Genomic DNA, 16318 nt, shown 5'->3' with positions numbered 1-16318 from the left:
AGGGTCACTCTATTACATATAATGTCCTTGACCACTCAGGCATGGGTTTTACTATGGAGATGGTACGCTATCATACTTCTGCAGCGATTGCTGCCAAGGTAAAATGTAATAGGGCATATTCTGCCCAATCAAGATCAAGACCTTTAAGGAGAAGCCTCGTCTTCTCAAGCTCCATCCAGACCCTAGGGGCGCCTGTATGCTTGTGTATAGCTTTGAGTTTGGTGACTGCGCATTCTAAGAGCTGTCACTTATCACGGCGTCGGCGGCTGTCAGCTGCCATGAGTGCGATGAGATTCCCCCTTATCACTAGTTTCAGGGCTTCCCATACTGATGTCAAGGGCACCTTCCCAGAATCATAAACATGTAGATAATTAATTGTAGTGTGGATAGAGTCATCCCTAACTGTGGACTACAATGAGGAATACCAAAGTCGCCAACAAGAGGTTTGTGGTTGGGTAACGTTGAGCCGTAGAGATAGAGAGAGAAGGGATGATCTGATAAAGAGCGAGGAGCAATGGCTGCATCCATGATAAGAGCTAGTAAGGGTCAAGTGGCTAGGAAATAATAAATGCATTCATACGTTTTGTGGGCCGCTGAGTAAAACATCAACCAACCACTGTAAACCCAATGTGAAAAAAAGCTCCTGTTTGGTCTGTGCACTGTCCAGATCAGTCCAAATTAGTGTCCATTACCAGATTCATGTTGTCTCCAATTAGAATAGCTGTGTCTAGAGTTTGGAGTGCAGGCATCAGGGAAACAATGATGAAGGGTTCCTGTGCTATGTTAGGTGCATAGATGCTCACCAATGTAAAATGAAAGGTACCCAATTTGAGCTGAACTGCCAGCAGTTACCCTTCAGTGACTGTGTTCAAGATCTCCCCCCGGAATCCATGGGAGAAAAGGATAGGTACTCCCCCTTTCTTGGGGAGATCTGATGACCAAATCTGACAAGGAAACCAGCGAGATTGCATTCTGGGAGTGTCTTTTAAGAAGGTGTGTATCTTGCAGTAGGCATATATCGCTGCCAGATTGTTCCAACAATGAAAGCACTGCAGACTGCTTAACAGGATTATTTAGGTCCGAAAACTAAGGGTAGTGATCTTAAGGTCCTTGAATATGGGGCAGGGGAATAAGCTGTGATATGTGGTGATGTATAAGGTAGGGGCCAACCAGTGGAAAGCCCCTTCAACAGAAAAGCATCCCAATATCACCCTAAGAAGGGCCTAGGATTGAGCCTGCACAGAGGAGCGACAAAAAAGAACACCCTTCTAAAAAAACAACTGTCAAACATGAAGATGTAAAATATACATTAAACAGCACACTTCATTGTTTATAATTCCTTCAACCAACAACAACTGCACTTTTTTGCTTGGGTGTATGTCCACAGATGGGTCAGTATTATTATTGCTGTACTTACATTCTTACCACATTTACTGCATCTCTTTGTTTATTTCTATGTGTGTGTTCAGTGATAGTGTGTGTTTGCTGATGTCTTTGCAGGGTTAAAAATTGACAAAAGCTCTTCACACATTCAATGCAATATTATGGTTTTTCCCCTGTATGTGTTCGTTGATGTGTTTGTAGATTTGATAATTGACTAAAACTCTTCACACATTAACTGCAGTGATATGGCTTTTCCCCTGTATGTGTTCATTGATGTGTTTGTAGGTCTGATGATTGACTAAAGATCTTCACACATTCACTGCAGTGATACAGGTTTTCTCCTGTGTGTATTTGAAGATGTGTTCGTATGTTTGATAATTGATTAAAGCTCTTCATACATTTACAGAAGAGATAAGGCTTTTCCCCTGTGTGTGTTCGCTGATGTCTTTGTAGTTCTGATAATCGACAAAAGCTCTTCACACATTCACTACAGTGATGGGGCTTTTCCCCTGTGTGTGTACTTTGATGGTCTTTTAGGTGTGAAAAATGACTAAACCTCTTCACACATTCACTGCAATGATATGGCCTTTCCCCTGTGTGTGTTCGCTGATTTCTTTGTAGGTCTGATGATCGACTAAAGCTCTTCACACATTCACTGCAATGATATAGGTTTTCCCCTGTGTGTGTTCGCTGATGTCTTTGTAGGTTTGATGATCGACTGAAGCTCTTCACACATTCTCTGCAGTGATATAGGCTTTCTCCTGTATGTTTTCGCTGATGCTGTTTTAGGCTAGATAAATGACTAAACCTCTTCACACATTCACTGCATTGATATGGCTTTTCCCCTGTGTGTGATCGCTGATGTCTTTGTAGATCTGATAATCGACGAAAGCTCTTCACACATTCACTACAGTGATGTGACTTTTCCCCTGTGTGTGTACTTTGATGGTCTTTTAGGTGTGACAAATTACTAAACCTCTTCACACATTCACTGCAATGATATGGCCTTTCCCCTGTGTGTGATCGCTGATGTCTTTGTAGGTCTGATGATCGACTAAAGCTCTTCACACATTCACTGCAATTATATGATTTTTCCCCAGTATGTGTTCTCTGATGGTGTTTTATGTCTTATAACTGACTAAAGCTCTTCCCAGCTTCACTGCATTTTAATGGCTTTTCCCCTATTTGTTTTCGCTGATGCTTTTTAAGGTGTGGAGATTGACTAAAGCTCTTTTCACATTCAGTGCATTTGAACAGTTTTTCTCCTCTGTTTATTTGCTGATGGCGTTTTAATATTGATGACAAAATAAAGGTTTTGCTGCATGTGTCTGATTCTTCTTTCTTGATTAGTGTCTTGTTTCTTGATTAGTGACATACACCCAAGCAAAAAAGTGCAGTTGTTGTTGGATGAAGGAATTATAAACAATGAAAAAATTGCAATCATGTGGGACATTCAAATAACAGCTGGTAGAAAGCAGATGGTAAAAGACTGCACTAATAGGAGGGAATTATGAAAGTGTCTATTCCCTGCTGTTGATCATTTCCATACATCTAGGAAAAAATATGAAATTCCAGAAACTTGTGGGAGACCAGCACAATGGTTTTTATTCTGTGAGAGTTCTTATAATGAAGAAAATACAAGGAAACCTGCTCATGGTACCTTGAAAAGCAACATTATTGACACTGCTTGGACTAACAAGGGAATTTTCAGCTAATTTGTGAGATTAGTGATAAAGCAACAGATTCAAACCGATTTAACAAGCTCTCATTGGAGAATATTCGTAGCTGGTTGTGGTGTTTGGTCATTTTATGCAAGCTTGATGATTCTGTGACAGCAGCCAGAAGTAAATGTAAAAAAGCTAGAGAAGTGAAAGTAGAAAAATGTGGGCTATAGCTCTGGGTTAATCCTTGCAGTGCATGACAATTACCTCTGAAGCCTTGATGTGGTATAAATTATGCTCCTTGCTAGCATCATTCACTCAAATCCTTGGAGACACAGGAGTTGAAATATCTAGGGCAATATGTACGTATTCTAGAGTTTGCAATTATCTAAGAGCGAAATCAAGCGATTCCCTATTGGGTTATTGCAGACAGCGATGTACAAATGTGAGTTCAACACATTTAGCAATTCCCAGTGGGTTGCGAATAGACGAACCTCAATAATATTAATGAGGAAATTTCAGCTTGCGACCCATTGTGAATGTCAAAAATCACAGAAAATGTAGTCTGCTGGGGGCAATAGACCATCATGCCTGTAATTGCTTTTTAATAAAGTAATTGTTATGAAATAAAAAGAAAAACAGCAAACTTAGTCCATCACAGGATGATACTTGACTGAGAGCATGAACCAGTCAGGGGAGGGGATAGTCCTTCATAGTCACATGAGAAGTTAATATCCAAATGGAGGACAACAGTGAGTTAACACACAATACCAAAATGAGGAACGCTGTAGCATATGTGTGATGCGGAGCTCAAGCTGGGTCAGAATTATCTGTGAGGTCTGTCAGTGTTTTTATGGCTGATTGTCTTCCTTGTGCTATGGCTGCAGGTTCCGGCTTTGTATTGACATTAGAGCATCTGGTGAGATGCCATCGGTGCACCTGCACTTCGAATTATCCAGAGAGTTGGAGCTGTAGCTATCCACTAGATGATCTGTAATACCTACGACAATGCATGCTTCCGTGAAGGACCTGAGCTGATATAGCTTGCTGTCACCTAGAAAAATTGTCCTAAAGGGGTGGCCCCATGAATATGCTATGCCAGCTTCTTTGAGATGAGCAGTAATAAGGCGAATGTCCCAGCGTTTCTGAAGAGTCATAGCCGTCAAGCCTTGGTACAGCACTGGTGTGTGTCTCAGAACTGGAGCAGATGAGTTTCCTGTGAATTATGGAGAATAGTTTCTTTCAATTGGAATTCATGGACACACACCAAGATGTCTTGATTAGGGGCACCCCCCGGCCGTGGAAGGCCGACAAGGTGTACATGATCCATTTTTATTGCAATGTGATCTGAGGCACCCAGAATGTGACAATGGAGAGCCTCTACAAATTGTCGTAGAACTGAGCACTCTGTGTGGGTAAGAACCCCTGTAATGCAGACATTATTTCGCCTACAGTAATTTTCAAGGTCTTATGCATGGACTTGAAGGTCAAGTTGCTGGTCTCTAAGGCGCAGGACTTCTTGTTGGAGCAATTCCACATACTCATCATATCCTGAGACCTGGTCCTCAAGGGCCGACTCCCTGTCTACGATCTCCTCTAGATCTCTTTGAATGTCATGCAAGTCCACCTAGAGATCTTTCTTCATTGCTTGTAAGTCATCAAGGAGCAACACAAAGAGAGCTTCTAAGAACAACTTCATCACAGGACCATCTGGGTCATCAAATTCAGCATGAGAACTCTTAGCGGTTGTGGACGCCTCTTCACCCCCACCTTTCTGAGTGGGCTTTGTGTGCATTTCCCTAAGAAGTGGTCCTTTTTTGACTTGGCTAAGGACATAATAAAGTGTCACCAAACCGAGGAAAGCAGTAAGGGAATGTCTGGTCAGCAGCTGTGGCCTGTAGTTCCCCTCTGCCCAACCCAAAGCAGCCCAGGTCTCAAGCCGTCCCCTCACCGAGTTAGCTAGGCGAAGTCCCCACAGCCCTCAGCACAGGCGGCAGCAGGCCCCCTACCAGAGACCTGCAGGAGCCCACAAACAGACTTTAGGGATGCAGAGGGGGAGGAGTTTTTCAGGGGCCCACCAGCTGCAGGATCCCCTAGGTGAGACCCTAAAAAGCCATGTGCAGTGCAGCTGTGCAGTCACCAAGAGACCTTGGCTACCGTGTATCCACAGATGAGTATGATGCCACGGAGCCCCGGTATGATCAATCAATCTTGCTGTGATGTTGATGCAGCCGGGGGAACAACAGCGCTGCATCCCCCTAGTTTCTCTTCAAATGGACAACAGGTCTGGTGAACCAGGGATGGTGCATGAACCAGGATCAAGGGTCAGAGGGGCAGAAGCAGTAGTAGATCCCAAAGTCAGGTAGAGATGAGAGTGCCAGCCAATCCTGCAATATAATGTTACCCTGTCCACTCAGCAGGACACCCCATCTTCGCCACAGGCAACAACATTTCCATCAGCCAGACCTCCGAACCACATTGGACAGACCACCACTGCATGCATTTCTCCTTCATCAAACCTACCGAACACTAATACGCCAACCGCGACCCGCCCAGAAACTGGAACAAGATCTCTGAAGACCAACTCACCACCTCCCTCAGCAAAGCCCCACTGCCAACCACTACGGATGACAATGCCTCAGCACGCAACCTCCACCGATAGATCTCCAACTGTGCCAACATGCTGGTCCGCTAAGGAAACCCTCTGGCAAGCAGCACTCCGGGAAAGCCAGCTGGTTCTGCCTCACCCTCCATGAGTCCAAACACACCTGCAGAATGTTAAAAACAATATGGAGGAGCAGCATCCCCTTGGTGGACGACACAGCCCTCAAGACACATCACCACCTTATCAGAACCACCTAGAAAACATGCCATACAGCAACACATCAACTCCAAAACACACAACAGCAAAGAACTCTTCACTGTGATCAAAGAATGTGTCAAACCCTGCACAGACAGCCCCCAAGATCCCTGCGACAACTTCACCACTCTTTTCCACCACAAGATTTTAGACATCTAAGACAGCTTTGTAATCCAGGACCCATCCACGCCAATCACAACCATCACACCCGAAGTCTCCAGATCTCAGCCGACACTGTTAAACTGGGCCTTCCCTCACTTCTGATCACACCCTTAGGATCATGAAAACCATCCATTCTGGGCCCCTTCGGTCCTCTGCCCCCATGACATTTTCAACTGAACAGGTGCTGCCATTGCCCCTGCACTGTGCCACGCCATCAACTGCTCCATTGAATCTGCCATCATTCCTGAAGACTGGAAACATACAGAGATCAAGCCCCTGCTGAAGAAACTCTCTGCTGACCTGATGGACCAAAAGATCTTCAGGCCCATCCCTCTCCTCCACTTCCCAGCAGAGTCATTGAGAAGGCCTTCAACACTCAGCTCACAGAATTAATCAAAACAAACCACACCCTGGACCCCTCACAATCTGGCTTCACGAGCAACCACAGCACCTATACTGCACTCATCGCCGCAACTAATGACATCCGCACTCTCCTCAAACGAGGCAAAACCTCAGCCCTCATCCTCATGGACCTCTCAGCTGCCTTCAACACTGTCTCCCACTACACCCTCTGCACAAGACTCCACACTTCTGGCATCCACGGAGAAGCAGTAGAGTGGATCGATTCCTTCCTCATGGACCGAACCCAGAGGGTCAGGCTCCCACCGTACTCCTCTAATCCAGAGAGTAGCTGAGCAGTCCCCTCAGCACCTTCCTGAGCCCCACCCTCTTCAACATCTACATGGCCCCACTGGCAGCCATTGTCAGAAACCATGGAATCAATATCATCTCCTACACCGATGCCACACAGCTGATTCTCTTCCTCATCGACAAACCTACAGCTGCTAAGAGCAACTTCCACGGCAAGATGAAGGTAGTAGCAACCTGGATGAAGGAGAGCCGCCTAAAACTCAACTCCGACAAAACTGAAGTCCTCATCTTGGGCTCCACTCCCTCGACTTGGGATGACTCCTGGGGCCGTACTATGCAATGTGATTGTTTGCGCCCGGTGCACCTTTTAGAAGGTGCGCCGGGCGCAAACAAACACAATTGGCCTATTATGATGTAGGCGCTGCCCCCAGGACAGCCGCGAACTCACGCTGTCCTGGCGGCAGCACATACATGTGAAAACACAGAGAAGCTACTCCATGTCTTCACAGTGCAGGCATCTACCTGCAGTTTTACAGGGTAATAGAGATCCCCTTGCAGGTGGGTGGAGTCAGTGACTGCATCCTCCTGCAAGGGGATGTCTGGGTGGTCCATGGTAGCCTCTGAAGAGGGCTGCTCTCAAGGGCGCACTGACAGTGCGTCACCTTTTAAATGGTGCTTCTCCTGAGGGCTGCTTTGACTCTGCGACCGTGTCTGTAATATTATGAGGTCGCAGAGTCAAATTAATTCCCTCATTTGGATAGGGCATGCCCCTATGCAAATGAGCGAACACACTCAGAAGGTAGTGCTGGCGCTTTAAATGCGCCAGCGCTATCAGTATTATAGAAGAGGGCATAAAAGCGTCTGTGCCGCCTTCTATAATACCAAAGTGCCCCGAGGGCAAGCAAAGCAGTTGCACACGCCCATGGCACCCTGTGGCACTTACTGTAATATGGTCCCTGGTGGCCAGCAGCACTCAACTCCACCTCACCACCACGCAACCTGGTGGTCCCCGGTAGCTTGTCTCCTTTCTGGTGAAGAATTGGCTTGGTAGTTTAGTCTGCCCTGTTCCCATGATGCACTGGGCCAGGGACAGACTGATTTGCATATAGCCAGGTTCTGAGCTGGGATGGGGCAGTGAGATAAATAACGGTGATGGATCAAGCCCTGATCTTTGGACTGGGTAAGAGTGGTCTGTTTAACTCAGACACTCTGTTCATCACCACCCCCTTTTTGTAACTCGTTTTTGGCCACTATAGGTGTGGCAGGGTATACTCAGACATGAGTCCCTTTCTCACTGCTCCATCAGGATTCAAGCAAGCCGGGCCGAAGAAGGCTGAAATGCCAGAAACCGGTCCCCGGTAGCTTGTCTCCTTTCTGGTGAAGAATTGGCTTGGTAGTTTAGTCTGCCCTGTTCCCATGATGCACTGGGCCAGGGACAGACTGATTTGCATATAGCCAGGTTCTGAGCTGGGATGGGGCAGTGAGATAAATAACGGTGATGGATCAAGCCCTGATCTTTGGACTGGGTAAGAGTGGTCTGTTTAACTCAGACACTCTGTTCATCACCACCCCCTTTTTGTAACTCGTTTTTGGCCACTATAGGTGTGGCAGATTATACTCAGACATGAGTCCCTTTCTCACTGCTCCATCAGGATTCAAGCAAGCCGGGCCGAAGAAGGCTGAAATGCCAGAAACCGGTCCCCGGTAGCTTGTCTCCTTTCTGGTGAAGAATTGGCTTGGTAGTTTAGTCTGCCCTGTTCCCATGATGCACTGGGCCAGGGACAGACTGATTTGCATATAGCCAGGGTCTGAGCTGGGATGGGGCAGTGAGATAAATAACGGTGATGGATCAAGCCCTGATCTTTGGACTGGGTAAGAGTGGTCTGTTTAACTCAGACACTCTGTTCATCACCACCCCCTTTTTGTAACTCGTTTTTGGCCACTATAGGTGTGGCAGGGTATACTCAGACATGAGTCCCTTTCTCACTGCTCCATCAGGATTCAAGCAAGCCGGGCCGAAGAAGGCTGAAATGCCAGAAACCGGTCCCCGATAGCTTGTCTCCTTTCTGGTGAAGAATTGGCTTGGTAGTTTAGTCTGCCCTGTTCCCATGATGCACTGGGCCAGGGACAGACTGATTTGCATATAGCCAGGTTCTGAGCTGGGATGGGGCAGTGAGATAAATAACGGTGATGGATCAAGCCCTGATCTTTGGACTGGGTAAGAGTGGTCTGTTTAACTCAGACACTCTGTTCATCACCACCCCCTTTTTGTAACTCGTTTTTGGCCACTATAGGTGTGGCAGGGTATACTCAGACATGAGTCCCTTTCTCACTGCTCCATCAGGATTCAAGCAAGCCGGGCCGAAGAAGGCTGAAATGCCAGAAACCGGTCCCCGGTAGCTTGTCTCCTTTCTGGTGAAGAATTGGCTTGGTAGTTTAGTCTGCCCTGTTCCCATGATTCACTGGGCCAGGGACAGACTGATTTGCAAATAGCCAGGTTCTGAGCTGGGATGGGGCAGTGAGATAAATAACGGTGATGGATCAAGCCCTGATCTTTGGACTGGGTAAGAGTGGTCTGTTTAACTCTGACACTCTGTTCATCACCACCCCCTTTTTGTAACTCGTTTTTGGCCACTATAGGTGTGGCAGGGTATACTCAGACATGAGTCCCTTTCTCACTGCTCCATCAGGATTCAAGCAAGCCGGGCCGAAGAAGGCTGAAATGCCAGAAACCGGTCCCCGGTAGCTTGTCTCCTTTCTGGTGAAGAATTGGCTTGGTAGTTTAGTCTGCCCTGTTCCCATGATGCACTGGGCCAGGGACAGACTGATTTGCATATAGCCAGGTTCTGAGCTGGGATGGGGCAGTGAGATAAATAACGGTGATGGATCAAGCCCTGATCTTTGGACTGGGTAAGAGTGGTCTGTTTAACTCAGACACTCTGTTCATCACCACCCCCTTTTTGTAACTCGTTTTTGGCCACTATAGGTGTGGCAGGGTATACTCAGACATGAGTCCCTTTCTCACTGCTCCATCAGGATTCAAGCAAGCCGGGCCGAAGAAGGCTGAAATGCCAGAAACCGGTCCCCGGTAGCTTGTCTCCTTTCTGGTGAAGAATTGGCTTGGTAGTTTAGTCTGCCCTGTTCCCATGATGCACTGGGCCAGGGACAGACTGATTTGCATATAGCCAGGTTCTGAGCTGGGATGGGGCAGTGAGATAAATAACGGTGATGGATCAAGCCCTGATCTTTGGACTGGGTAAGAGTGGTCTGTTTAACTCAGACACTCTGTTCATCACCACCCCCTTTTTGTAACTCGTTTTTGGCCACTATAGGTGTGGCAGGGTATACTCAGACATGAGTCCCTTTCTCACTGCTCCATCAGGATTCAAGCAAGCCGGGCCGAAGAAGGCTGAAATGCCAGAAACCGGTCCCCGGTAGCTTGTCTCCTTTCTGGTGAAGAATTGGCTTGGTAGTTTAGTCTGCCCTGTTCCCATGATGCACTGGGCCAGGGACAGACTGATTTGCATATAGCCAGGTTCTGAGCTGTCATGGGGCAGTGAGATAAATAACGGTGATGGATCAAGCCCTGATCTTTGGACTGGGTAAGAGTGGTCTGTTTAACTCAGACACTCTCTTCATCACCACCCCCTTTTTGTAACTCGTTTTTGGCCACTATAGGTGTGGCAGGGTATACTCAGACATGAGTCCCTTTCTCACTGCTCCATCAGGATTCAAGCAAGCCGGGCCGAAGAAGGCTGAAATGCCAGAAACCGGTCCCCGGTAGCTTGTCTCCTTTCTGGTGAAGAATTGGCTTGGTAGTTTAGTCTGCCCTGTTCCCATGATGCACTGGGCCAGGGACAGACTGATTTGCATATAGCCAGGTTCTGAGCTGGGATGGGGCAGTGAGATAAATAACGGTGATGGATCAAGCCCTGATCTTTGGACTGGGTAAGAGTGGTCTGTTTAACTCAGACACTCTGTTCATCATCACCCCCTTTTTGTAACTCGTTTTTGGCCACTATAGGTGTGGCAGGGTATACTCAGACATGAGTCCCTTTCTCACTGCTCCATCAGGATTCAAGCAAGCCGGGCCGAAGAAGGCTGAAATGCCAGAAACCGGTCCCCGGTAGCTTGTCTCCTTTCTGGTGAAGAATTGGCTTGGTAGTTTAGTCTGCCCTGTTCCCATGATGCACTGGGCCAGGGACAGACTGATTTGCATATAGCCAGGTTCTGAGCTGGGATGGGGCAGTGAGATAAATAACGGTGATGAATCAAGCCCTGATCTTTGGACTGGGTAAGAGTGGTCTGTTTAACTCAGACACTCTGTTCATCACCACCCCCTTTTTGTAACTCGTTTTTGGCCACTATAGGTGTGGCAGGGTATACTCAGACATGAGTCCCTTTCTCACTGCTCCATCAGGATTCAAGCAAGCCGGGCCGAAGAAGGCTGAAATGCCAGAAACCGGTCCCCGGTAGATTGTCTCCTTTCTGGTGAAGAATTGGCTTGGTAGTTTAGTCTGCCCTGTTCCCATGATGCACTGGGCCAGGGACAGACTGATTTGCATATAGCCAGGTTCTGAGCTGGGATGGGGCAGTGAGATAAATAACGGTGATGGATCAAGCCCTGATCTTTGGACTGGGTAAGAGTGGTCTGTTTAACTCAGACACTCTGTTCATCACCACCCCCTTTTTGTAACTCGTTTTTGGCCACTATAGGTGTGGCAGGGTATACTCAGACATGAGTCCCTTTCTCACTGCTCCATCAGGATTCAAGCAAGCCGGGCCGAAGAAGGCTGAAATGCCAGAAACCGGTCCCCGGTAGCTTGTCTCCTTTCTGGTGAAGAATTGGCTTGGTAGTTTAGTCTGCCCTGTTCCCATGATGCACTGGGCCAGGGACAGACTGATTTGCATATAGCCAGGTTCTGAGCTGGGATGGGGCAGTGAGATAAATAACGGTGATGGATCAAGCCCTGATCTTTGGACTGGGTAAGAGTGGTCTGTTTAACTCAGACACTCTGTTCATCACCACCCCCTTTTTGTAACTCGTTTTTGGCCACTATAGGTGTGGCAGGGTATACTCAGACATGAGTCCCTTTCTCACTGCTCCATCAGGATTCAAGCAAGCCGGGCCGAAGAAGGCTGAAATGCCAGAAACCGGTCCCCGGTAGCTTGTCTCCTTTCTGGTGAAGAATTGGCTTGGTAGTTTAGTCTGCCCTGTTCCCATGATGCACTGGGCCAGGGACAGACTGATTTGCATATAGCCAGGTTCTGAGCTGGGATGGGGCAGTGAGATAAATAACGGTGATGGATCAAGCCCTGATCTTTGGACTGGGTAAGAGTGGTCTGTTTAACTCAGACACTCTCTTCATCACCACCCCCTTTTTGTAACTCGTTTTTGGCCACTATAGGTGTGGCAGGGTATACTCAGACATGAGTCCCTTTCTCACTGCTCCATCAGGATTCAAGCAAGCCGGGCCGAAGAAGGCTGAAATGCCAGAAACCGGTCCCCGGTAGCTTGTCTCCTTTCTGGTGAAGAATTGGCTTGGTAGTTTAGTCTGCCCTGTTCCCATGATGCACTGGGCCAGGGACAGACTGATTTGCATATAGCCAGGTTCTGAGCTGGGATGGGGCAGTGAGATAAATAACGGTGATGGATCAAGCCCTGATCTTTGGACTGGGTAAGAGTGGTCTGTTTAACTCAGACACTCTCTTCATCACCACCCCCTTTTTGTAACTCGTTTTTGGCCACTATAGGTGTGGCAGGGTATACTCAGACATGAGTCCCTTTCTCACTGCTCCATCAGGATTCAAGCAAGCCGGGCCGAAGAAGGCTGAAATGCCAGAAACCGGTCCCCGGTAGCTTGTCTCCTTTCTGGTGAAGAATTGGCTTGGTAGTTTAGTCTGCCCTGTTCCCATGATGCACTGGGCCAGGGACAGACTTATTTGCATATAGCCAAGTTCTGAGCTGGGATGGGGCAGTGAGATAAATAATGGTGATGGATCAAGCCCTGATCTTTGGACTGGGTAAGAGTGGTCTGTTTAACTCAGACACTCTGTTCATCACCACCCCCTTTTTGTAACTCGTTTTTGGCCACTATAGGTGTGGCAGGGTATACTCAGACATGAGTCCCTTTCTCACTGCTCCATCAGGATTCAAGCAAGCCGGGCCGAAGAAGGCTGAAATGCCAGAAACCGGTCCCCGGTATCTTGTCTCCTTTCTGGTGAAGAATTGGCTTGGTAGTTTAGTCTGCCCTGTTCCCATGATGCACTGGGCCAGGGACAGACTGATTTGCATATAGCCAGGTTCTGAGCTGGGATGGGGCAGTGAGATAAATAACGGTGATGGATCAAGCCCTGATCTTTGGACTGGGTAAGAGTGGTCTGTTTAACTCAGACACTCTGTTCATCACCACCCCCTTTTTGTAACTCGTTTTTGGCCACTATAGGTGTGGCAGGGTATACTCAGACATGAGTCCCTTTCTCACTGCTCCATCAGGATTCAAGCAAGCCGGGCCGAAGAAGGCTGAAATGCCAGAAACCGGTCCCCGGTAGCTTGTCTCCTTTCTGGTGAAGAATTGGCTTGGTAGTTTAGTCTGCCCTGTTCCCATGATGCACTGGGCCAGGGACAGACTGATTTGCATATAGCCAGGTTCTGAGCTGGGATGGGGCAGTGAGATAAATAACGGTGATGGATCAAGCCCTGATCTTTGGACTGGGTAAGAGTGGTCTGTTTAACTCAGACACTCTGTTCATCACCACCCCCTTTTTGTAACTCACCACGCAACCTCGGCATCATCCTCCTGGCTCTCTATGAACTGCCAAATCAATGCCATACCATCCTCCTGCTTCCACACGCTCTACCTACGGCAAAATATCTTCAAACGGACCCCCACTGAGTCACGGATAACTGTCACTTAGGTGTTCCTCAGTAGTATGTTCGACTACAACAATGCACTCTATGCCAGCCTGAACCAAAAACTCAAAAACAAATTGCAGCGCATCCAGAACACCTTTGCCAGACTTATCCTGGACATCCCCCACCAAAACCATATCTCCGGTCAACTGAGAGACCTCCACTGTCTCTCGATCAACAAAAGAATCACATTTAAGTTCCTCATGCATGCCTACAAAACCCTGCAGAACAATGGACCCGAATACCTCAACCACCTCCTCGCCTTCTACTCACTGACCAGACACCTCATCTCAGCCCATCTGGCCCTGGCCACTATCCCACGGATATGCAAGACATCGGCTGGAGGAAGATCCTTCTCCTAATTCACTGCAGAGACCTGGAACTCCCTACCACTGCACCTCAGGCAATCTCAATCACTGCCTTAAATCAGGAAGGACCTCAAAACCTGGCGCTTTCACTGAATTGCAGAACCCCCCCTCAGTGCCTTGAGACCCTTACAGGTGAGTAGTCACGCTCTTTAAGAATCCTGATGGATTGTTTGCTAATCTATGCATGCCGGGCAAGAGGGCTTAGCTAGTGTCATCGCCAGCACTAGCAGGTGTGAGGAAAAGCAGTACACCCAGTGCTCGCAGCCACTCTTCAGACTGGGAGGACCAGCACCAAGCAGCCACCCAGATGCAGTCCCCAAAAGGGGGAAGGCCTCAGCATCAACTCTCTGTGGGAAGCAGGGAAGCTGTCCTGGTTGGGACAAGGCCACAAAGGCAGAGCAGCAACAGTGCAAGCCCTCTCACCGTGCAGGGACCGAGTAAGGAAAGTAGGCCGTGGGCCTCAGCTACTCCTGGTCGCCGCCTTGTTGCTATCATATGAAGGAGATGCCAGGGCAAAGTGATGGTGGTCTGGCCTCCTCAAATCGGTGCATCCTCTACTGCTTGTCACAGAGGCGCACCTCAATGTAGTCCTTCAGGGAGCAGCAGCGGGAGGGGGAGTCCCAGTTATCGCCCTGTCTTTCTCAGGCATCACACTGCTCGCAGGTCCCAGTAGCTGTCTAGTCCCACAACGGTCTCCAACCGTGGAGTGGCCACGTCACATCCAGCAGCATTGGGGCGTGTCAACGGACGCCATTGGCTCACCTCTTTATTGCAGTAAAGGACAGCCTCAGACCCCAGCCCATAGTACCACTGTAGATTCCGCCCTCAAACCAGGGAGACGTGAGGCTCGTATGGGACTCCAGCAGACTGCCTCTCCTCCCTCCTATCGGGCAATCGCCATCTTGCTGCCATGCTTCTGTGCTTGCTCCCCTTTGTATCTCCCTCCAGCTACGCAACAGGCTACAAAAAGAGGCTTGTCTCTTTATCCAGCTCAACCCCTGTATTTGAGGGAGCAAAAGATATATGGCAGATTTGGTAGAAAGGGTGCTATAGAAGCTATTGAAGAGATTGAAAAACGCGCCTCACCCATCCTCTATCTTGGCCACATCCCCCCCAAACTATGGCTACTTTAGAATAAAGCATTACCAAATCATTAGCAGCCCGTCCCGAAGTTGTACGGGAGCAATCATGCCGCAGGGCCCCTGCCCAACCTGACGTTGTGCAGTATTATGCCTCTATGTTTACTTTGTACGCTTTTGTAAGCTGCCCACGTCACTTCTTCCTCCAGTAATGCCCCGTTTGGTACCTTCTCCCGATTGTCATTTTAGCTTTAAGCTGACCGCTCCACTTTGTACGCTTTTGTAACCTGCACACGTTTCTTTTTCCTCCTGTAATGCCCCGTTTGGTACCTGCCCACAGCACTTTTTCCTCCTGTAATGCCCCGTTTGCTACCTTCTCCCGATTGTCATTTTAGCTTTCAGCTGACCGCTCCACTTTGTACGCTTTTGTAACCTGCACACGTTTCTTTTTCCATTTGGTACCTGTGGCTCGCTCACTGCTCCTCTCCGCCGCCGCTCCTCCCTCACGTTTGCTTTGCTCACTGCTTACTTTGCGCCCTACCTCATCCGCCGCTCCTCACCGCTCCACCCCGCCGCCGCTCCTCACTGCCTGCCCGCCGATCCTCACCGCTTGTCCCCAGCTCATGTCCGCTGCTCCTCCGCTCGTCACTGCTCCTCCCCGCGCTGATCTCCGCATCTCCTCGTCATTGCTCCTCCCCTCGCTGATCTCCGCCGCTCCTCCCCGCGCTGATCTCCGCCGCTCCTCGTGCTCGTGTACGCCGGTCCTGATGTAAGCACGCACGTCGCGGCCAGCGCTACTTTGAAGGGACTACTTTTTTTTTTAACTTATATTTTTTAAATAACGTATTTATTTTTAATTTATATAGCCTATGTCCATCTGCACACCCTGAGGATTACAACGATGTATAGTGTGTGTGGATTGGCGCTGTGGTTCCCGAGTTTACCCGCCTCAAAGCCTCAAAGTTCTTCCTTTATAATAGTAGTATAGATTGATAAATATTCACATTTTATGGTGAGCTAATAATACCCTGGATGATCTTTACCACATCATGGTCAGATAACGTTCACAGGTAATTGAATGTGAAACTAATGGTAGTGATTCCCATTAATGATTAAAGTATTATTTAGTGTAATAACTTTTGTGTGTGGAGATATCTCTACGGAAACCCTTGTTTTGTGATGTAGGAGAGGGGTTGTTATGTTCTCTACTGAAACACACATGTGCACAGGGCATACAATAA

At 48.2% G+C, this 16318-nt stretch overlaps 1 protein-coding gene and 1 pseudogene across 1 annotated transcript in view; both read right to left on the bottom strand.

Annotated features, from left to right (window-relative positions):
- Positions 1–16318, bottom strand: part of LOC147664074 (adhesion G protein-coupled receptor E3-like) — a 328851-nt gene that overhangs the window by 214312 nt on the left and 98221 nt on the right. The gene's annotated exons all lie outside the window — the stretch shown is intronic.
- On the bottom strand, positions 1414–7329 carry LOC147664075 (uncharacterized; annotated as a pseudogene).

This window comes from Lissotriton vulgaris, unplaced genomic scaffold (assembly GCF_964263255.1).
Source record: "Lissotriton vulgaris unplaced genomic scaffold, aLisVul1.2 SCAFFOLD_270, whole genome shotgun sequence".
In the NCBI taxonomy this organism is placed as follows: domain Eukaryota; kingdom Metazoa; phylum Chordata; class Amphibia; order Caudata; family Salamandridae; genus Lissotriton; species Lissotriton vulgaris.
The sequence above is the reverse complement of the archived record's forward strand: the minus strand, read 5'-3'. Positions and strand labels throughout refer to the sequence as shown.